This window comes from Coregonus clupeaformis, chromosome 7 (assembly GCF_020615455.1).
Source record: "Coregonus clupeaformis isolate EN_2021a chromosome 7, ASM2061545v1, whole genome shotgun sequence".
NCBI lineage: Eukaryota > Metazoa > Chordata > Actinopteri > Salmoniformes > Salmonidae > Coregonus > Coregonus clupeaformis.
The window spans coordinates 16,720,280-16,741,902 of NC_059198.1; the positions used below are offsets into that span (position 1 = coordinate 16,720,280).

Consider the following 21,623-nt stretch of genomic DNA (forward strand, 5'->3'; position numbering starts at 1 on the left):
CGCGATACATGGCCCCATCCATCCTCCCCTCAATACGGTGCAGTCGTCCTGTCCCCTTCGCAGAAAAGCATCCCCAAAGAATGATGTTTCCACCTCCATGCTTCACGGTTGTGATGGTGTTCTTGGGGTTGTACTCATCCTTCTTCTTCCTCCAAACACGGCGAGTGGAGTTTAGACCAAAAAGCTATATTTTTGTCTCATCAGACCACATGACCTTCTCCCATTCCTCATCTGGATCATCCAGATGGTCATTGGCAAACTTCAGACGGGCCTGGACATGCGCTGGCTTGAGCAGGGGGACCTTGCGTGCGCTGCAGGATTTTAATCCATGACGGCGTAATGTGTTACTAATGGTTTTCTTTGAGACTGTGGTCCCAGCTCTCTTCAGGTCATTGACCAGGTCCTGCCATGTAGTTCTGGGCTGATCCCTCACCTTCCTCATGATCATTGATGCCCCACGAGGTGAGATCTTGCATGGAGCCCCAGACCGAGGGTGATTGATCGTCATCTTGAACTTCTTCCATTTTCTAATAATTGCGCCAACAGTTGTTGCCTTCTCACCAAGCTGCTTGCCTATTGTCCTGTAGCCCATCCCAGCCTTGTGCAGGTCTACAATTATATCCCTGATGTCCTTACACAGCTCTCTGGTCTTGGCCATTGTGGAGAGGTTGGAGTCTGTTTGATTGAGTGTGTGGACAGGTGTCTTTTATACATGTAACGAGTTCAAACAGGTGCAGTTAATACAGGTAATGAGTGGAGAACAGGAGAGCTTCTTAAAGAAAAACTAACAGGTCTGTGAGAGCCGGAATTCTTACTGGTTGGTAGGTGATCAAATACTTATGTCATGCAATAAAATGCAAATTAATTACTTAAAAATCATACAATGTGATTTTCTGGATTTTTGTTTTAGATTCCGTCTCTCACAGTTGATGTGTACCTATGATAAAAATGACAGAACTCTACATGCGTTGTAAGTAGGAAAACCTGCAAAATCGGCAGTGTATCAAATACTTGTTCTCCCCACTGTATACTCTCTATGGCTGGTTTCCTATCATACAGCAGACTTTGACAAAATATAAGGGACAGACATTCCATCATAAAATCACGTATTGACCATGATCAAATCCCTTATGTTTTTTTCACCTTTTCATAACTTCCATCCAGGTCCATGTCTTGATCTTCATTAGAGATCTGCTGATCCTGGTTAATTGACAGATGAGTAGAGGAGAAGGGCAAGGGTCTTCAACAGCCTTCCTGCAAACGCAGAGAAAAAGAAACTCATCAAAGGCAATAAAACAAGAATGAAAGTATTACCCTCCTTACTTATATGAGTGTGCATGCTAAAGCTGCTCTCCTTTGAAGGTTAACCGTTTACCAGAAGAACTGTCTGGGTCTTTCACACTTGGCCCTAGTTTCATATTGATTTATGAATCCCTCCTCGGCTGCGTATAGCATGCGTTTACACAGACAGCCCATATCTCATATTTTTTCCACTAATTGGTCTTTTGACAAATCACATCAGATATTTTCACATCTGATCTTTTTCAGAGCTGTAAACCAATGACTGTATATATGAATGGACAAAGCCATCGACCACGTGACACCATTCATTCCTATGTCAATAGCGCATTGAAGCCAAATTAAGTCGGTTAAGATGGTGTCTCATGGAGACATATCATGCACACTTTGAGCTACTCCAGGAAGTGACGTTGCAGGCTAGCTCAGTGCTGCCTCCTCTGATAAGGTAACAAGTTGAAGGCCGACCGGGGTACTGCAGGCTGCCATTAGCAACTAAATTATCCTTTTAACTTCATCTGTGTGCGATTAGGACATACATCTGGTGTAGAAGCAATTATTGGTACCATGATTGTCTTCTAAACATTTTTTTGAAGCCAAATTAAGTCGGTTAAGATGGTGTCTCATGGAGACATATCATGCACACTTTGAGCTACTCCAGGAAGTGACGTTGCAGGCTAGCTCAGTGCTGCCTCCTCTGATAAGGTAACAAGTTGAAGGCCGACCGGGGTACTGCAGGCTGCCATTAGCAACTAAATTATCCTTTTAACTTCATCTGTGTGCGATTAGGACATACATCTGGTGTAGAAGCAATTATTGGTACCATGATTGTCTTCTAAACATTTTTTTGTTTACACAAAGATTGACCACGAAGATTGCCCTTTTTCCACTCACTATAATGGGGGATCCTGTTTTCGGCTAACAATGCCTGCAGTACCGTGGTCGGCCTTGAACTTCCACGGCTTCAACGAGAGTGGGCAGTCTTTATCCCCTGGTCTAAACGCAGCCCTCTTAAAGCAGAACTGTGGCTGCGTTAACACAGGCAGCCACATTATGATCTTTTTTCCACTAATTGGTCTTTTGACCAATCACAGATCTTTTCACATCAGATCTTTTTCAAAAGACCAATGACTGATATAAATCAGAATTGGGCTGCCTGTCTAAACGCAGCCTTAGTGACTTGAAGGCCAAAGGGCGTACACACTTTTAGGATGCGTCCCAAATGGCACCCTATTTCCTTTATAGTGCACTACAGTGGGGGAAAAAAGTATTTAGTAAGCCACCAATTGAGCAAGTTCTCCCACTTAAAAAGATGAGAGAGGCCTGTAATTTCCATCATAGGTACACGTCAACTATGACAGACAAAATGAGGAAAAAATTTCCAGAAAATCACAATCTAGGATTTTTAATGAATTTATTTGCAAATTATGGTGGAAAATAAGTATTTGGTCAATAACAAAAGTTTCTCAATACTTTGTTATATACCCTTTGTTGGCAATGACACAGGTCAAACGTTTTCTGTAAGTCTTCACAAGGTTTTCACACACTGTTGCTGGCATTTTGGCCCATTCCTCCATGCAGATCTCCTCTAGAGCAGTGATGTTTTGGGGCTGTCGCTGGGCAACACGGACTTTCAACTCCCTCCAAAGATTTTCTATGGGGTTGAGATCTGGAGACTGGCTAGGCCACTCCAGGACCTTGAAATGCTTCTTACGAAGCCACTCCTTCGTTGCCCGGGCGGTGTGTTTGGGATCATTGTCATGCTGAAAGACCCAGCCACGTTTCATCTTCAATGCCCTTGCTGATGATTTTCACTCAAAAATCTCACGATACATGGCCCCATTCATTCTTTCCTTTACATGGATCAGTCGTCCTGGTCCCTTTGCAGAAAAACAGCCCCAAAGCATGATGTTTCCACCCCCATGCTTCACAGTAGGTATGGTGTTCTTTAGATGCAACTCAGCATTCTTTGTCCTCTAAACACGACAAGTTGAGTTTTTACCAAAAAGTTCTATTTTGGTTTCATCTGACCATATGACATTCTCCCAATCCTCTTCTAGATCATCCAAATGCACTCTAGCAAACTTCAGATGGGCCTGGACATGTACTGGCTTAAGCAGGGGGACACGTCTGGCACTGCAGGATTTGAGTCCCTGGCGGCGTAGTGTGTTACTGATGGTAGGCTTTGTTACTTTGGTCCCAGCTCTCTGCAGGTCATTCACTAGGTCCCCCCGTGTGGTTCTGGGATTTTTGCTCACCGTTCTTGTGATCATTTTGACCCCACGGGGTGAGATCTTGCGTGGAGCCCCAGATCGAGGGAGATTATCAGTGGTCTTGTATGTCTTCCATTTCCTAATAATTGCTCCCACAGTTGATTTCTTCAAACCAAGCTGCTTACCTATTGCAGATTCAGTCTTCCCAGCCTGGTGCAGGTCTACAATTTTGTTTCTGGTGTCCTTTGACAGCTCTTTCGTCTTGGCCATAGTGGAGTTTGGAGTGTGACTGTTTGAGGTTGTGGACAGGTGTCTTTTATACTGATAACAAGTTCAAACAGGTGCCATTAATACAGGTAACGAGTGGAGGACAGAGGAGCCTCTTAAAGAAGAAGTTACAGGTCTGTGAGAGCCAGAAATCTTGCTTGTTTGTAGGTGACCAAATACTTATTTTCCACCATAATTTGCAAATAAATTCATTAAAAATCCTACAATGTGATTTTCTGGATTTTTTTTTCTCAATTTGTCTGTCATAGTTGATGTGTACCTATGATGGAAATTACAGGCCTCTCTCATCTTTTTAAGTGGGAGAACTTGCACAATTGGTGGCTGACTAAATACTTTTTTCCCCCACTGTACTTTTGATCCATGCAACAGTTCAAACATATTAGCCTTTGACAGGTCTGCACAGTAAAATGCAAATGATTAGCCCAGAGCAGTTAGTTCTACAGCTCTGGGTGGTTGTAAACTCAGAATGTGCTGATGTCCTCCAATGACAAGCGTGTTCTTGCATACATTGGGTTAGGAGAGTTGAGACAAATCAAGGCATTGAGGAGACAAAAAGACAATAAACTGTAATGAGCTTTCTGTTCTTTTAAATTACTTTATTTACGCTACACCTAATGTTGCCTAGCTGAAGGGAACATCACTTTTGGAATGCCTATGAGGAACATGTCATATCTTGACAGTGGTGAGACTCACACCGTTGGTTCACTATTGTTTGTTCAGGTATGGGAAACAAGGTTTGCTAACAAATAAAACAATGTTCTTGGTTATTGTTCGCCCTCTCAATCATATTTTTAAGAAATAGGCCAACTCATACCACGCATTCTCTGTGGATCATCAGTCTCAAGAACATGTCTTTATTACCCCATGCTATAAAACATTTTTTTAGGATTATGACACAATATTCTGGGAATTCACTTAAAAAGTACATATGAACATTTAATATCAGGATTCAGTATCCACTTAGTTGTTAGGAACATTTTAACTAATGTTGAGTGCAATATAACAGCACATCTAGTGGTCTGATTGGATGCTAATGTGGCTCGAAGGTACATACTGTATCTCCCCAGTGTTACCATATACAGTAGTCATATCCAGTAGACTCAATGAACCCTTCACTCACAGTAAGACTCCCTCCACAAATTGTATTTTCACTGACATATTCATTGCCTCCATCATTGTCCTGCATGTAGGGCACTATACGCCTCCCCTCAGGGGTGTGACTGCTTGGGCAGCTGGCTACACCTCAGTGTGAGTGTATTTCAGGAGGGTGACAAAGTACTGAAAGGAATGTGTGTGAGTAAGGGGAGTGGTCGTCGTTTTAAAACTGGACCCAACTGGTATTATGCCCTGTACCCACTCACGTGATAATTGCACCCTATTTCTGTCAGGGTGGTATCTATGAGTGACCTGGCTAAACTAGCACAGAGGTGAAGTCTCCAGTCACATGTAGATGCAGCAATGAAGCATACGTGTTGAGCACACAGGGAAGCGACTGTGGACCCACATACCCTCACACATAATGTAGTCTGTAGTGTGTTACTTATCACCTACACTGTAGATACTGTATGCACACAGACTGGAAGTATAAGAAGTTAAAGAATAACTACACAGCAACTGCTTAATTAATGTTTAAAGCATCAAAGGAGCTTGCCGCCAAGGTGACAGAGTGCCTTTCTTTTACTATGCCATGCTTCAGTGGGAACGGGGAATCCGATTTTGACTTGGTGTTGATTCAAGCAGGTCACCTGATAACAATGGTGTTAAAAGGCTGCCCTGAGGAGGAAGGCTTTGGCTGCAGCCCACACACTCTTTATGGAGCAGAACAGTGAAGTCAAAGGGGCATTCCTACCTCCACTAGCAGAACAATTTTTTTACAGCACACCTATTGAGAAATCTGCCTCTTGCTGTAAAGATTAATTATTCACTGATTCAGATAAGCATGACATGTAGGTGGGCATTGAGTCATAAAACTTTCTCACAATTCCAATACTGAGTGACAAATGGCCCTATATTGCAGAGAAAAGATTTTCCTGGTCTCACTCTAGTTGTCTCCTCTCAGAGGGTGGGGCGGCTGGGAGGGGATTCACAGTGATCTGCTTCCAACTAGTTCCATGAAAGCCATGTCAGCCCCCTCGAGTGATCAGTTACTGAACGCGTCAAACTCCAGCCAGGTGCTTCATATCTCAGCTGAAACGTGACACCAACGGAATGTGCGACCGTATCTATGTCCCCGCCACCAGTTGCCACGCCAGCAGGCTGCTCCGTCCAGCAGCACCGCACCATCCATCCGTGATCTGCTGCCCGTCAGTCATCGACAACAAGCTCTTTACTCATAAGAGCAGATTAACACCCTGGGGAGTGAGCCCTTCAACTCCCCTCCTCCCTCCCTCCCCCTACAGCGGAAATGATCTTCAGGTTATGTTAAAGGTTTGACTTGGTCGATGACAGCTTAGAGGACCTCACCGACTGAGTAACCACTTTGGTCAACCACTATAAAACTGTGACTCCACAGTTAACATGCAACAACTGAGTCAGTGCACAGTACACAGGAATAGACACTACATTTTATATTAACATTGTAGTAATTTAGTAGACACTCTTATCCAGAGCGACTTACAGTTAGTGCATTCATCTTAAAATAGCTAGGTGGGACAACCTCATATCTCAGTTATAGTAAGTACATTTTTCCTTAATAAAGTAGCAATCAGCAAAGTCAGTTCTAGTAGCGGGTAATTAAAGTCAAGTGCGTGTGTTAGTTTCTGAAAGGGGGGGAGATGGGTGTGCGAGTGCGAGTGCTGTGGGATTATTTAAAATACTATTTGAAGAGGCAAGGTTTCAGATGTTTTCGGAAGATGGGCAGGGACTCTGCTGTCCTAGCTGGTTTCACCATTTGGGTGCCAGGACAAGGGTATAGGGTTTGAGCATAGCCTGAAGGTAGGGAGGGACAGTTCCTTTTGCTGCTCCGTAGGCAAGTACCATGGTCTTGTAGTGGACGCGAGCTTAATCTGGAAGCCAATGGAAGAGCGGGGTGCCATGGGAGAACTTAGGAAGGTTGATCACCAGGCGGGCTGCGGCGTTCAGGATAAATTGCAGGGGTTTGATGGCACAAGCAGGGAGCCCAGCCAACAGCGAGTTGAAGTAGTCCAGACGGGAGATGACAAGTGCCTGAATTAGGACCTGCGCCGCGTACTGTGCGAGGTAGGGTCGAACTTTACGGATGTTGTAGAGCATGAACCTGCGGGAGCGAGTCACTGCTTTGATGTTTGCAGAGAATGACAGGGTGTTGTCCAGGGTCATGCCAAGGTTCTTTGCACTGGGAGGGGGACACTGTGGAGTTGTCAACCGTGATGGAAAGGTCTTGGAGCGGGCAGGCCTTCCCCGGGAGGAAGAGCAGTTCTGTCTTGTCGAGGTTGAGCTTGAGATGGTGGGCCGATATTCAAGCTGAGATATCTACCAGGCACGCAGAGATGCGTGTCGCCATCTGGGTGTCAGAAGGGGGGAAGGAGAAAAGTAGTTGAGAGTCATCCGCATAGCAATGATAGGAGAGACCATGTGAGGATATGATGAAGCCGAGTTACTTGGTGTATCGAGAGAAGAGGAGAGGGCCTAGAACCGAGCCCTCTGGAACACCAATTGTGAGAGTACGTGGTGCAAACACAGAAAGAAAAAGATGGAAAGAAATTAATCGAAGGCCGACGTCGGGAGGTTGATGTCGCCAAGTACGATGAGCGGTGAGCCATCGTCCGTAAATGAGCTGATGAAGGTGTCAAGCTCATTGAGGAACTCTCTAAGGGCATGTGGTAGGTGATAGATGACAACAATGCTGAGCTTGAGTGGACAAGTGACAGCATGGAATTCAAATGAGGAGATGGACAGGTGAGTGAGGGAGAAAAGAGAAAATCCCCACTTAGGAGAAATGGGTAGCCCTGTGCCACCACCGCGATGACCAGATGCTCTCAGACTATGAGAGGACACGTAGTCAGATGAAGAGATAGCAGCTGGAGTAGCAGTGTTTTCTGGGGTGATCCATGTCTTCATCAGGGCCAAAAAGTCTAGACTGAAGGGCAGCATAGGCTGAGATGAATTCGGCATTCTTGACTGCAGATCGGCAGTTCCAAACGCTGCCGGAGACCAGGAATTCCACATGCGTTGCACGTGCAGGGTACAATAAATTAGAAGGGTTGCAGCCAAGGTTTGGGGAACATCTGTAAAGCCTACAGGGAGAGGAGCGAACAGGTATAGAAAGCACACACACACTATATGACCAAAAGTATGTGGACACCTGTTCGTCGAACATCTCATTCCAAAATCATGGGCATGAATATGGAGTTGGACCCCCCTTTGCTGCTATAACAGCCTCCACTCTACTGAGAAGGCTTTCCACTAGATGTTGGAACATTGCTGCGGGGACTTGCTTCCATTCAGCCACATGAGCATTAGTGAGGTCAGGCACTGATGTTGGGCGATTAGGCCTGGCTCACAGTCGGCGTTCCAATTCATCCCAAAGGTGTTCAATGGGGTTGAGGCTCTGTGCAGGCCGATCTTGACAAACCATTTCTGTATGGACCTCACTTTCTGCACAGGGGCATTGTCATGCTGAAACAGGAAAGGGCCTTCCCCAAACTGTTGCCACAAAGTTGGAAGCACAGAATCATCTAGAATGTAATTGTATGCTGTAGCGTTAAGATTTCCCTTCACTGGAACTAAGGGGCCTAGCCCAAACCATGAAAAACAGCCCCAGACCATTATTCCTCCTCCACCAAACTTTACAGTTGGCACTATGCATTCGGGCAGGTAGCGTTCTCCTGGAATCCGCCAAACCCAGATTTGTCCGTCGGACTGCCAGATGGTGAACCGTGATTCATCACTCCAGAGAACGCATTTCCACTGCTCCAGTCCAATGGCGGCGAGCTTTACACCTCTCCAGCCGATGCTTGGCATTGCGCATGGTGATCTTAGATTTGTGTGCGGCTGCTCGGCAAATGGAAAACCATTTCATGAAGCTCCCGACAAAAAGTTATTGTGCTGATGTTGCTTCCAGAGGCAGTTTGGAACTCGGTAGTGAGTGTTGCAACCGAGGACAGACGATTTTCAGCACTCGGTTGTCCCGTTCTGTGAGCTTGTGTGGCCTACCACTTCACGGCTGAGCAGTTGTTGCTCCTAGACGTTTCCACTTCACAATAACAACCCTTACAGTTGACCGGGGCAGCTCTAGCAGGGCAGAAATTTGACAAACTGACTCGTTGAAAAGGTGCCATCTTATTTACATTTACATTTAAGTCATTTAGCAGACGCTCTTATCCAGAGCGACTTACAAATTGGTGCATTCACCCTATAGCCAGTGGGTTAACCATTTTACAACAAAAAAAATTGTTATTATTTTTTTTGGGGGGGGCTAGAAGGATTACTTCATCCTATCCCAGGTATTCCTTAAAGAAGTGGGGTTTAAAATGTCTCCGGAAGGTGGTGAGTGACTCCGCTGTCCTGGCGTCGTGAGGGAGCTTGTTCCACCATTGGGGTGCCAAAGCAGCGAACAGTTTTGACTGGGCTGAGCGGGAACTATGCTTCCGCAGAGGAAGGGGAGCCAGCAGGCCAGAGGTGGATGAACGCAATGCCCTCGTTTGGGTGTAGGGACTGATCAGAGCCTGAAGGTACGGAGGTGCCGTTCCCCTCACTGCTCCATATGACGGGGCCACGTTGAAAGCTCTTCATTATGGGCCATTCTACTGCCAATGTTAGTCTATGGAGATTGCATGGCTGTGTGGTCGATTTTATACACCTGTCAGCAACGGGTGTGTCTGAAATAGCTGAATCCACTAATTTGAAGGGGTGTCCACGTACTTTTGTATATCTAGTGTGGGGCGGCAGGTAGCTGGTTCTAATCCCCGAGCCGACTAGGTGAAAAATCTGTCGATGTGCCCTTGAGCAAGGCACTTAACCCTAATTGCTCCTGTAAGTCGCTCTGGATAAGAGCGTCTGCTAAATGACTAAAATTTAAAAAAATTTAAATGTAGTTGACAAAGCTACAAAAGAGCAAAATGAGATCATCTGAAAATAACTAGGTAAGATACTCAAATGAGAGGGTGGTGTGGAGCCTTCCTCTCTTTCCTTCCTCGAATAACTCGGCTGAACCGTCTTAGTTTTGCAGACGAGACCACCGATGACAGGGGAGACTGAAGTACTAACACTAATTGCTAATTGCCTAGCAGACGTGAAAAGCACACTTACCGGTACTAATTGCTTATAGCCTTGGAGAGGAGAAACCACACCACCTCCAATAAAGCCACTGATTACCAAAACTAGACCACATATGAGCTATAATATCAGTCAACATGATCTAAAGATTGAACAGAATATCCATGTTTTTTATGGATGTGATCCGACAGACGTCATATTGACCCGTGTCCCCCGGAGACCCCCGGAGGCAGCAGGGGAACCTCATCACTTAATGGGCTGTGTGATGTGGCTTTTCCTCTGGAGGGTTGAGGGCCAGGTCTTCCTGAAGAGCTCAGGCCTCATTAGCAGTCTCTGTTCTAGGGATTACCCACTGACATGCTGGCCAACAGCTGCTGCAGTACAGCCATGGGAGAGAGAGAGAGAGAGAGAGAGAGAGGGAGAGAGGGATTGAGAGCTGGAAGTAGTGAAGGGAGTCGCAAGACCCCCTTATGTGGATTTCCTAAAACCATAAGACAACCAGCCAGGACTGTTTCCTTGCATTTGCTGCCAATAATACCAGGAATAAATTGGTCCAATGTGTTTAGGCCACTCTGTGTAATGAGTCAGCGTGGCTAATGTTGTCCCTCACAGCTGCTGGCCTCGTAAAAGCATGAGTCCTTCTTCTGATGCCAAAGCCCACACAGCTACAGCACAGACAGAGGTAACACGGTAGTCTCTTAGCATGTGATTTACATGATTACGTTGCACAAGTGGGCGTATATCTGCATGTGGCTTTGTTTACGCTGGGCAACCCAACTGTGTTCAGTCAGTATTGTAGCTTAAACTATAGCTATCGGCGAATGGCGTTACAACTTGTCTATGATTGGATACATGTATGCAGCTTCTCTTCTCTCACAACCAGTTGCCCTAGAAGACTATACGAAGACACTGAGGCTGCGTTTACACAGGCAGCCCAAATCTGATCTTTTGCCCAATTATCTGCAAAATATCTGATCTGATTAGTCAAAAGACCAATTAGTGGCAAAATATCCTAATTTAGCTGCCCGTGTAAACGCAGCCTAAGACAGTGAAATACAGCAGTCTCCAATGGGTGGTAAACTAGAGCTCCACAATAATTAACATCCAAGGAAAACTATATAGTGTTTTTTTACTTTAGTTTATTTAGCAAATATTTTCTCAACTCTATTACTTGAACTGCATTGTTGGTTAAGGGCTTGTAAGTAAGCATTTCACGGTAAGGTCTACACCTGTTATATTCGGCGCATATGACAAATACAATTTGATTTGATTTGATATCCATGTTATATTCCTAATTTGTGATGGTATAAACACCAACAGAACCAGATAAGAACATAACTAACAGCTGATGCCGGGAGCCATATCAAATTAGGGCCTTATCAACTTTCAGGGCCTGAGTTGTTTTCATCAATGTCTTTTACATGAGGAGCCAGCGAGGACATCCCAGGCAGCTGCTGTGGCCATCCTATAGAAGACAGAGTTTAAGGTTGTCTCTCTACAGCTGAGGGCGATAAATTCAGGACGTAAAACATGAAGGACAGACAGCCACCCTACTCAACAGCTGCAGATCTAGAATGAATGGAGAAGGGTTTTTCTTCTAAAGAGATACAAAGATACAGAGGAGAGGAAGAAAGAAGAATTTAGTGTATAGAAACTTTATGATGCTCAATCAAGCTCGTTGTTGGTGCACAATGTATGTCTGTGTATGTTCCATTGACACATTTACGTACCATGATTCTACGGTTAATACAATTTCCAAAGTATATTTTAGGGCTTACCTCTTCTCCTCTATAGGGTCGTGAAAATAAAATAATGATAGACAAGATGGAATATTCAAGGGTCTGGCAACTCTTTACTGTTATGTGGATTATTCATGCCATTTTATAAGTCTATAGCGCTGGAGATGTCACAGAGAAGACATGTAGCAGATTTGACCTTAACCCTGAACTGAATACATTTGAATCAATGACAGAGGTATATATATATGAATCTGATAGACACTACACATCTGAAGTGTCTATTTAATTAAAGTCATATAGAGAGCTAATAATACTGTAATACAGAGTTCACGGTGTACCCATAGAGTGGATAACATCACAGCCCTTATCGTCTATACAAGACCAATTGTTCTGCATTTCGGCCCAAAGGCTATATTCTATATTCTCTGCATCTCTCCGTGATTAGGCTATGCTTCTTTCATCTCCACTTCCAGTCATTAAGTATGTGTCCCACGCAAATTAAATAAATGGACAGCCAGCCTTACATTAGCATTCTACAAGAGACTGCTTCCTTCCTGACAAATGAATAACCCTATTGTCATTCTGGAGGAATCCGGGTCTTTCCATTTCTCTCCTCTTAATGTGTACTTCCTCTGGAATGAGAGGTTGTTAGGGAGAAGCACAACTGTCACTGAGGCACAAGGGATGACATAATTCTCGGCACTGATATCATCCACTTGAACTCACTGACATACTGTATGCTGCATCGACTTCATGGAAAAACTTGAATTAAACATCTCGGTTTCGTTTTATAACCTCATAGGCTAGGAAAATTCCCCTCAGGTGGTCCACGTTCCACACCACAAGCTTTTCCAAGAATGCTTTTAGGGAATATTTAGGTAATATTTCTGTGAGAACTTGTGTTTAAGGCTGGCACGATTAAGCGTATAACCGCGTAACCGAAGGTTGTGGATAAAGACCGTCATGAAAATACAATAACTGTCACAATCGTAAAAAGAAAAACGATATATATACATATATACATATACATATATATATATATATATATATATATATATATATATATATATATATATACTACCGGTCAAAAGTTTTCAAACACCTACTCATTAAAGGTTTTTTCTTTATTTTTACTATTTTCTACATTGTAGAATAATAGTTAAGACATCAAAATAATGAAATAACACATATGGAATCATGTAGTAACCCAAAAAGTGTTAAACAAATCAAAATATATTTTATATTTGAGATTCTTCAAATAGCCACCATTTGCCTTGATGACAGCTTTGCACACTCTTGGCATTCTCTCAACCAGCTTCACCTGGAATGCTTTTCCAACAGTCTTGAAGGAGTTCCCACATATGCTGAGCAATTGTTGGCTGCTTTTCCTTCACTCTGCGGTCTGACTTATCCCAAACCATTTCAATTTGGTTGAGGTCGGGGGATTGTGGAGGCCAGGTCATCTGATGCAGCACTCCATCACTCTCCTTCTTGGTAAAATAGCCCTTACACAGCCTGGAGGTGTTGGGTCATTGTCCTGTTGAAAAACAAATGATAGTCCCACTAAGCCCAAACCAGATGGGATGGCGTATCGCTGCAGAATGATGGTTAAATAAATAAATAAATCATAGACAGTGTCACCAGCAAAGCACCCCCACACCATAAAACCTCCTCCTCCATGCTTTACGTGGGAAATACACATGCGGAGATCATCCGTTCACCCACACCGCGTCTCACAAAGCCACAGAGGTTGGAAACAAAAATCTCCAATTTGGACTCCAGACCAAAGGACAACTTTCCACCGGTCTAATGTCCATTGCTCGTGTTTCTTGGCCCAAGCAAGTCTCTTCTTCTTATTGGTGTCCTTTAGTAGTGGTTTCTTTGCAGCAATTCGACCATGAAGGCCTGATTCACACAGTCTCCTCTGAACAGTTGATGTTGAGATGTGTCTGTTACTTGAACTCTGTGAAGCATTTATTTGGGCTGCAATTTCTAAGGCTGGTAACTCTAATGAACTTATCCTCTGCAGCAGAGGATCTTCGTTTTTGCGACTGCACTTGAAGAAACTTCTTGAAATTCTTGAAATTTTCCGTATTGACTGACCTTCATGTCTTAAAGTAATGATGGACTGTCGTTTCTCTTTGCTTATTTGAGCTGTTCCTGCCATAATATGGACTTGGTCTTTTACCAAATAGGGCTATCTTCTGTATACCCCCTTACCTTGTCACAACACAACTGATTGGCTGAAACGCATTTAGAAGGAAAGAAATTCCACAAATTAACTTTTAACAAGGCACACCTGTTAATTGAAATGCATTCCAGGTGACTACCTCATGAAGCTGGTTGAGAGAATGCCAAGAGTGTGCAAAGCTGTCATTAAGGCAAAGGGTGGCTATTTGAAGAATCTCAAATATAAAATATATTTAGATTTGTTTAACACTTTTTTGGTTACTACATGATTCCATATGTGTTCTTTCATAGTTTTGATAAATAATAATAATATGCCATTTAGCAGACGCTTTTATCCAAAGCGACTTACAGTCATGCGTGCATAAATTTTTTTTGGGTGTATGGGTGGTCCCGGGGATCGAACCCACTACCTTAGCGTTACAATCGCTGTGCTCTACCAGCTGAGCTACAGAGGACCTTGATGTCTTCACTATTATTCTACAATGCAGAAAATTGTAAAAATAAAGAAAAACCCTTGAATGAGTAGGTGTTCTAAAACTTTTGACTGGTAGTGCATTCGGAAAGAATTCAGACCTCTTGACTTTTTCCACATTTTGTTACGTTACATCCTTATTCTAAAATGGATGAAATAACACATTTTCCTCATCAATCTATACACAATACCCCATAATGACAAAGCGAAAACAGGCTTTTTGAAATTTGTGTAAATGTATTACAAATAAAAATCTGAAATACCTTATTTACATACGTATTCAGACCCTTTGCTATGAGACTCGAAATTGAGCTTAGGTGCATCCTGTTTCCATTGATCATCCTTGAGATGTTTCTTAAACTTGATTGTAGTCCACCTGTGGTAAATTCAATTGATTGAACATGATTTGGAAAGGCACACACCTGTCTATATAAGGTCCCACAGTTGAGCATTGAAGGTCCCCATCATTCTTAGATGGAAGAAGTTTGGAACCACCAAGACTCTTCCTAGAGATGGCCGCCCGGCCAAACTGAGCAATCGGGGGAGAAGAGCCTTGGTCAGGGAGGTGACCAAGAACCCGATGGTCACTCTGACAGAGCTCCAGAGTTCCTCTGTGGAGATGGGAGAACCGTCCAGAAGGACAACCATCTCTCCAGCACTCCACCAATGAGGCCTTTATGGTAGAGTGGCCAGACTGAAGCCATTCCTCAGTAAAAAGTACATGACAGCTTGCTTGGAGTTTGCCAAAAGGCACCTAAAGACTCTCAGACCATGTGAAACAAGATTCTCTGGTCTGATGAAACCAAGATTGAACTCTTTGGCCTGAATGCCAAGCTTCACGTCTGGAGGAAACCTGGCACCATCCCTACGGTGAAGCACGGTGGTGGCAGCATCATGTTGTGGGGATGTTTTTCAACGGCAGGGACTGGGAGACTAGTCAGGATCGAGGGAAAGATGAACGGAGAAAAGTACAGAGAGATCCTTGATGAAAGCCTGCTTCAGAGCGCTCAGGATCTCAGACTGGGGCGAAGGTTCACCTTCCAACAGGACAACAACCCTAAGCACACAGCCAAGACAACGCAGGAGTGGCTTCGGGAAAAGTCTCTGAATGTCCTTGAGTGGCCCAGCCAGAGCCCGGACTTGAACCCAATCTAACATCTCTGGAGAAACCTGAAAATAGCTTTGCAGCGACGCTCCTCATCCAACCTGACTGAGCTTGAGAGGATCTGCAGAGAAGAATGAGAGAAACTCCCCAAATACAGGTGTGCCAAGCTTGTAGCGTCATATCCAAGAAGACTTGAGGCTGTAATCGCTGCCAAAGGTGCTTCAACAAAGTACTGATTAAAGGGTCTGAATACTTATGTACATGTCATATTTCAGTATTATTATTTTTAATGTGCAACATTTTTATAAAAACCTGGTTTTGCTTTGTCATTATGGGGTATTGTGTGTGATTAAACTATTTAATCGATTTTAGAATAAGGCTGTAATGTAACAAAATTTGGAAAACGTCAAGGGGTCTGAATACTGCTATATACAGTAGCCTAGGTTTGTTCGCATACACTTCTTATGACTGGCAGCATGGTGCAAGCAGCTGTGTTGTTGTCAAGCAACCGACCCGGTGTTAGAACTCTGAGATTCGGCTGAAAAGACGTTAGCATTGTCAGAAATGCTACAAAAAGGTAGCACATCGTTGGGTCTAGGGGCGGCAGGTAGCCTGGCGGGTAGGAGCGTTGGGCCAGTAACTGAAAGGTTGCTGGAACGAATTCCCGAGCTGACAAGGTAAAAATCTGTCGTTCTGCACCTGAGCAAGGCAGTTAACCCACTGTTCCCCGGGCGCGGATGACGTGGATGTCGATTAAGGTAGCCCGCTGCACCTCTCTGATTCAGAGGGATTGGGTTAAATGCGAAATCTGGTATGTGGTTCTCGGTAACAGACAGATGCGGCTCATGACGAGAGATTGGTGTCACATTGGCTTAGATTTGATGGTAGGGAGATTTGAATTTAACGCTGAGCTTCAAGCAATACTGAGCTTCGTCGCGTCTATAATAAAATACAAAAAATGGGGAACGAACAGCTGACCGAAGACGGGACGGCCGGGCATTCGTGCAGTTGAGACCATTTCTGTGGTAACATGGACTCTGAACAACAATATTACACTTTGTTGCTCCTTGCTGAAACAAGCAAGGTGTTGTAGCAAACAAGTATTTGGTTGCCTAGGCAATGCCCCCCACAATGCAGCAGCAGCACACATAGAAATAGAATGAATAGAATGGGCTTGGACCCTCTAACCCTGGCAATTTGACTGGTAAACTCATGGGTACACTCGCAATGTAGAATGTTCATTCAAATTATGTTAACTGATGTGGCTCATGCAATGGAATGTATTTTTTGTAATGTCAGTTGAGTTGAATTAACAAATTACAGTACATATTGATGGGTACACTTCCTGCTTTTACTTCCTGCTTTGCTCCTATGTTTACATTGGCAATGGCCGCCAGTCCACTCATTATGCCATAATTTACTTGAATGGGGACACTCGTTCTATTCATTCTATTTCTAGAGCAGCACATGCAGTCAGGAGCGGAGGATAGTAGATGTGCATCTTTCTTTGCTATTTGAATGGTTATTATGGAGGCCGCGGTCATTTGGCTGGCCAATTACCGTCATCCAAAATTCCATGACCGTCACAGCCTTACTTGTGTTGTCTTTGAAGTTGATTAGATATGCATAGCTGTTCCAGACAGCTGTGACATTTCCCACAGTTCATTTGTCATGATTAACGGGCGGTCAGTTCAGTGATCCTCCTGCTGTTGTAGATAATCAAGATGTGTTTCTCATTTTGTGATTGCAAAACAGATTCTCAGGTCATGCTACTCTGGTACATCGTGATAAATGTTGCATGATATTAATGATATTATTGCAGTAAATAATATCGTCTCAGGGTAGGAGCAGGCCAGGGAATGACAAGTCAGTAAAATAGAAATGGCTTAGCATAATACAAGTTTGATTGATCTAATGTGATTCCTCTGCTACTTGGATTTGCAATTGAACCGTCCGGTTGCCAAACTAATAAACCATTCAAAAATGTACAACAGATCATAAAAATGATCTAAATGGTCCAGACAGGCCTATCCACATCAAATGTCCACGATGATTCATTAAGATATCCTAACCTTTAAACTTGGGATCAATATAGCTCTCTAACCCCAACTGATTGGGAGAGGCTGGTGCCCAAAATTGATTACGTATGTTGAGTGGGGACTAACAGATTCATTTCAGTCAGTTTAGCTCACCCAGTCCTCCTAATGAGCCCTCCGCAGCTAGCTAGTTTATGCTTGTGGCTAGAAACTTCAGCGAGAATTTGAAACTTGTCTGCTGAAGTTGAGACTTGGAAGTGTTCAGAATCATTCTGTTTTTATCGGACTAGAAAAGCAACAAATGTGCTTTAGCTGCCTGTCACCCTGGCCTGATATTAGCTACTCTATCTAGCTACTTCCCTCTTAAGTTACTGTTGGACAGCAGTGCCCCGTGTTGCTGTGTTGCCGGCTTCCATCGCAAACTCTCCCCATTGAGCAGCAGTAGACTGTATCAATTGACATCCAGATGGTTACCAATATTAGGCTGCTATCCTACTCTAAATATAATACAGTGGGAAGCACCTCAATACAACACCGTTGCTTTGGTCATTCACACCGGCTTGTCGTTACCTTAGCTAATTGGCATGTCACGTGACATCCCTCGCCCATCGAAATAAACAACACTTTCTTTTACAAGTTTTAACTAGCGCATGATGTTGTTGTTGCCAGCTAGCCAGCATAAATTAGCTAGCTGGAAAGGGTTCATCAGGGCGACTGACTGAACCAAATCCATTCGTCTCCACTTGACTCGTCATCAATTTGGGCACCAGGCGTGTCCGTATAGCCTCTCCCCAACTGATTAACGTCAGGAAGTCCTTAGGTTCAACAGGGGTCATGTGACCTGAAAGTTCAGCTGGACACCTGGACAGTGGACACACAACAGCATCTGAAGGCTACGACTCATGTCTAAATGCCCACTGGAGCAGGACTTTTCAATGTCACATCAAGGCACATTCCACGACATCAAGCTGTGTGATGCTTCCTACAAGTGTGATTTTAGTCCATCAAAAATTGGACATCAATACAACAAACCTATACCTATCGGACCATTGATCTGGTAGATTGGAGTTTAAACTACAGCTAGAGCTCTGTGGTTGGTCCTGTGTGTGTCCTCTATTCAACATGCAACACAAAAGGCATGTGCTTGTGATTAATTACTGCCTCTGCCATAATGAGGCCATCGCCAGTTAGGGAGCAAATTACTTCTCCAGTTTACAGAGCCCTGGGATTTGCTTTGTTCTCCTGTTAACACTCAGATATGGCCATTAATTTCAGACTCTGTTATCTGAGCTTAGATATAATGCAGTGTTTATTGGGAAGCCGGAGAATGTCTTCCATTCACTTGTACATGCCACCTTTGAACTCGCTTAAACATGTAAGGCTAAATATTTACACGTCGGACCCTGCTTGTTTAACATTGCAGACGCACTCGCACCGTAGAGTAAATTAATGAAAAAGGTTTAGACAAAACACCTTCAGGCATGTGATGGCTGCCAGGCCACTTTGTGGTGCTGGCCTCCCCAGGTTCAACCTCCTTTTGAGGGCATGTGGACTTGGGAACCAGGGGGCTAGCAGGGGGCTCGCTGGAGGGCCAGAACACTGCTGACTTTGCTGTCTCTCTCCATAGAGAAGAGATCAACGCATTTAGAGTTGGCTCAGGCTCAAAGAGATTACGCAGAGGTGTAGAGCATCATGTGAGGGCATTACGAACAAAGAACCTTTACCATCTAATCAGTACCCAGCATTTTGCTGCTTCAGAGAATGAGATTGACAAAAGCGCAGTATTGCGGTGGGTCACTAAAGTACTGGGTGAGATGGACAGATTGCAGCTGTATTCGGCTGGTGGTAGGGTTTCATGTCATATGATTTCATTGCTCCATAAAGTGACTCTCTGTCTCACTTATTCTCCCTGAGTTCAGGGTAAAAGTGCTCTCTCTAAGCCTTGCTGTCAACACATAATGGAGAGTAAATGTATTCATAGTCAGCTCATTGTTGAATCTCATCTCTTCACACGTAATATTCTTAATGGGGTGGAACATCATAGAACCATGACTTTACTGTTGCCATCTCAATAAAGTTTGGAGAGAGAGAGAAGAGAGAGAGAGAGAGAGAGAGAGAGAGAGAGAGAGAGAGAGAGAGAGAGAGAGAGAGAGAGAGAGAGAGAGAGAGAGAGAGAGAGAGAGAGAGAGAGAGAGAGAGAGAGAGAGAGAGAGAGAGAGAGGAGAGAGAGAGAGAGAGAGATTGCAGCCAGAGCCTTGTATTGACTCTTCCTCTTAATCCTTAATCATTTTACATGTGTTTGCAGATCTGGCTTATTCTCTCCCTCCAAGCGTCTGTCTGTCTCTCATTCACAACTAATACAGATAAGAGCTTGTTTGAGTAGCTTCAGTATATGAGTCAGAGAGAGTTCATTCTACTAATTGGGAGCGTTCCAATGGGTCCATTCCAAAAAGTAATCAAGGAACTTCGACTTTATAGATTGGTTTTATGACAGTATATAGGCCTATAAAGTCGTAATGATATTTGGACTATGAAATACTACTTAAACAACTTTTTCACTTCATCCATATGTTAAAATTCATAACTTCCATAAAATAAGAGAATATGAAAGTGTCTTGTATAAGTGCCTTCAGAAAGTATTCATAACTCTTGACTTATTCCACATTTTGTTGTGTTACAGCCTAAATTCAAAATGGATTAAATGGATTTGTTTTCTTACCCATCTACACACAATACCCCATAACGACAAAGTGAAAACATGTTTTTAGAAATTTGTGCAAATTTATTGAAAATGAAATACATAAATCACATTTACATAAGTATTCACACCCTTGAGTCAATACATGTGTCACGACTTCCGCCGAGGCTGCTCCCCCCTCCTGGTTCGGGCAGGCTTCGGCATTCGTCGTCACCGGAGTACTAGCTACTGCCGATCCCATTCTCATCACTCCACTTATCATGTCTTGTCAATCACACACACCTGGTGCTCATTCCCCTAATTAGTATGTGTATAAGTGTTCCCTCTGTTCCCCTTGTCTTTGTGAGTGATTGTTTGTTGTGAGAGCGTGTAGCTCGGTTGAGCTACTATTCACTCTGTTTATTCCAAGGTGGATGTTTTCCCTTGTATAGTTTCGTTTGACGCTTGGGTGGTTTGATTTATGTAAACAGAATAAACTCTGGACTTCGGTATTTTACCTCCTGCGCCTGACTCCTTCATTCACACCTCATCACAGAATCACTCACCTGGATCTGATATGGAGTCAGCAGGAGAAGACCGCATGCCTGGAGTTGTGGCAAGGGTCCAGGAGCATTCCTCGATGTTGGCCAGCTTGGGGGAAGCGATGGATCGGGTTCTTCAGGTGGTAGAACGCCTGGAGAGGAGAGGAGAGGATCCGATCTATCAAGACCAGCTGGTCAACCGGATCCAGCCACCTACACCCCAGCCCCTGGAGGGATCCAGATATCCCGGCCACTGGCGTTTGAAGGGACAGCAGCGCGATGTAAGGCATTCCTACTCTAGTTTTGTACTTTTGTACTCCAGAGTTGTATTTCTCCAGCATCAGACCGGAGCCCCGGGAGCGGGAGAAGGTATCCGTTCTCGTTTCCTGCCTTTTTGGGAGAGCCCTGGAGTGGGCCAACGCAGTGTGGAACGAGGGAGGTACCGCGTTGGAGGACTACGGGGAGTTTGCTCACCTCTTTCGGGCCGTTTTTGATCACCCGCCTGAGGGTCGAGAGGCGGGCGAACGACTGGTTCATCTGAGGCAGGGGACGAAGACCGCTCAGGACTATGCGCTGGAGTTCCGGACGCTGGCAACGGGGTCCGGGTGGAACGAGCGGGCCCTAATTGACCATTTCCGGTGCCACCTAAGGGAGGACGTCCGATGGGAGCTAGCCTGCCGGGATGCCATGCTATCGTTCTCCCAACTGGTGGACATGGCCATCCGGCTGGACAATCTGCTAGCAGCCAGAGGACGTCCTGGTAGGGGTCTGCCCGTTCCCACTTTGGACGACTCTGACCCCGAGCAGATGGAGCTGGGGGGAGCCGCCGGTCGAGAGAGAGCAGGAGGACAGCGACAGTGCCACTCTGGT

General features: G+C 44.4%; 1 long non-coding RNA gene across 1 annotated transcript in view; it reads right to left on the reverse strand.

Moving 5' to 3' along the window:
- The window catches only part of LOC121569900, a 58,459-nt gene that overhangs the window by 5,674 nt on the left and 31,162 nt on the right, over window positions 1–21,623 (reverse strand). Inside the window, exon 2 of the long non-coding RNA XR_006001398.1 lies at window positions 1,144–1,254. This is a non-coding gene — a long non-coding RNA (uncharacterized LOC121569900). The remainder of the gene's footprint in view (window positions 1–1,143; window positions 1,255–21,623) is intronic.